The 2,308-nt window shown below is 42.9% G+C and overlaps 1 long non-coding RNA gene across 1 annotated transcript; it reads left to right on the top strand.

The window, feature by feature from the left end:
* The first annotated feature begins 690 nt into the window (after window positions 1-690).
* LOC137519600 (uncharacterized) lies at window positions 691-2,042 on the top strand. Its single transcript, XR_011021028.1, has 2 exons — window positions 691-740; window positions 1,784-2,042. It is a non-coding gene; the product is annotated as an uncharacterized lncRNA (long non-coding RNA).
* The last annotated feature ends 266 nt before the right edge of the window (window positions 2,043-2,308 follow it).

The raw sequence follows: 2,308 nt of genomic DNA on the forward strand, positions 1-2,308 counted from the left end.
ATGAAAGATCACAGACCAATTTTACCCCCTTTCATGTAGTATGAGAGCCATACTCTACACAGTCTATTCTATGGAGCTGAGCTCCCCATCAGACAGAAATCTTTGCAAGATGCTGCACACAAAGATGCTGTACACATGCAACAGATCAGTATCTGCAAAAGATCTGTCCCTGCAAAAGATCCATTCCTGCAAAACACATTCATAGTTTATGATATCTGCAGTTCTCATACACACCTTGTTTAACGGACAATTATCTGTAGATCAGATTCACCAGGTTGGATCTTCAGATCGGCAGATAATTGTCTGATCTGCAGATGAATGTCAGTTAAACAAGGTGTGTACGAGATCTGCAGATGTCATAGACTATGAATGTGTTTTGCAGGAATGGATCTTTTGCAGGGATGGATCTTTTGCAGATACTGATCTCTTGCATGTGTACAGCATCTTTGTGTGCAGCATCTTGCAAAGATTTCTATCTGATGGGGAGTTCAGCTCAATAGAATAGACTGTGTAGAGTATGGCTCTCATACTACATGGAAGGGGGTAAAATTGGTCTGTGATCTTTCATTTTCCAAAGACTTTTATCTGACGTGTGTATGAGCCTTTAGATTCATTGTGATTGGAGGACTACTTCTGGGGGGAAAATTGGATCACCCAATCACAGGTAACTATACCACTTCTTGGCTTCCACCATAGCTCCTCCTCCTTCTGTGTCTCCCAGCAACAGCATCTTTTGGCAGGTGAGGACAATAGTAACCTGAAATACAAAAAAAGGAACAGCCAGAAAGCAGCACACAAAACCTTATCACACTAAACTATTCAGGTCCCCAGCATTACCATGACTACTGCAGTGCAGTCCTATGTCGGAATACTAATGATGCAGTGTGATTAGGCCATTCTTTTAGGTTCATGCCAATTTGCCAAATAACAGCATATAATATTGCTCTGATAGCACCAGAATATGCAGGGGTGTAACTACAAATCATGGAGGCCCCCAGCAAAACTTTGAGGGAGTATTGGAGGGAGGGGAGATTAGTAGTTGGGGGCCTCCACACCTCTGGGACCCCTGCAGTCTCAGGGACTGCTCCCCCTAGTTACACCCCTGCGTATATGTATATAGCAGCTTTATTAAAACTAAAAGGTGCTGCAGTAGATTAAAGAGACTCTGTAACAAAATGTTGAGCCTTATTTCTTCTATCCTATAAGTTCCTATAGCTGTTCTAATGTGTTCTGTCTTACTGCAGCCTTTCCTAATTGCACAGTGGCTGTATTATCTCTGTTATATGATCTAATCTTCTCTCCTCTGTCGGGCTCAGGCAGTCAGGCTGGAATGTGCTGTGCTGCTTGTAATTGGATAGAAGCTATACACACCCTCTCCAGGCCCCCTGCACACTCTGTATGACTCACACACTGAGCTACTCTCAGCCTATCACTTGCTATGTCTTTTGCTTGTAAACGCTGCATAAAATTGGCAATTACAAGCCAGAATTGCAGCAGGGAGTGGCAGAAACAGCACAGAGAGGCCCATGAGAACATAATAAATAGAATGGTATGCTTTTTATTATAAGAATTTTACAGTACAGATTCTCTTTAAGGACATGTCAAGGGACAGGAAGAATTTTTTTTTTATTTCTTGCTTGCTAGAAGTGGAAAGAATGCCGTACTTTCCCCGAGAATATATGGTATATTTGGAGTTCCTATTATAATCTGTGTTTATGTTAGCATCATTTGGCACGTAGCTTTCACATTTACGTGCATGTTCATAGTTCTGTCCCCTTCACAGGAAATCTGCTCTGTTTCATCATCTCTGCTGAGCTAGACCTGTCCCGGGGCATCTTCTGGTATTGCGAAGTGAAGATGTCTGAAAGCTGGGAAACGTGCGTTAGAGACCTAAGAGCTGTGAAACGTGCGTTAGGCAAAAAAGAATAGGATTTGCATCTTGGAGCAGAAACCATGGTCTTTGAATGAATTTATGGACCGAAACTGGAACTGATTGTTCTATTCTAAACCTGAAGAAATAAAGAAAAGTTATACTTTACAAACCAATGTTTACGTATTTTTTAATCCTGCCAGTTGCCTGGCTGTCACTCTGAGCGTTTGGCTTTAGTTGCTTTTGAGCCTGCAGTGGAAAAGATCATCGAATCTTCCCTGCCACCACTAGAACTCACCCACACTTATAGAATGAAGACGAGGGCCTCCAGGATTTCACACGACACCTCCAACCCGGGCAGTCACTTCTTCAAGCCCCTCCCATTGGGCCACTGCTACAGAACCATCCCCATCAGAACCACCATGGACAGGGATACAT

Source organism: Hyperolius riggenbachi, chromosome 5 (assembly GCF_040937935.1).
Source record: "Hyperolius riggenbachi isolate aHypRig1 chromosome 5, aHypRig1.pri, whole genome shotgun sequence".
Taxonomy (NCBI): domain Eukaryota; kingdom Metazoa; phylum Chordata; class Amphibia; order Anura; family Hyperoliidae; genus Hyperolius; species Hyperolius riggenbachi.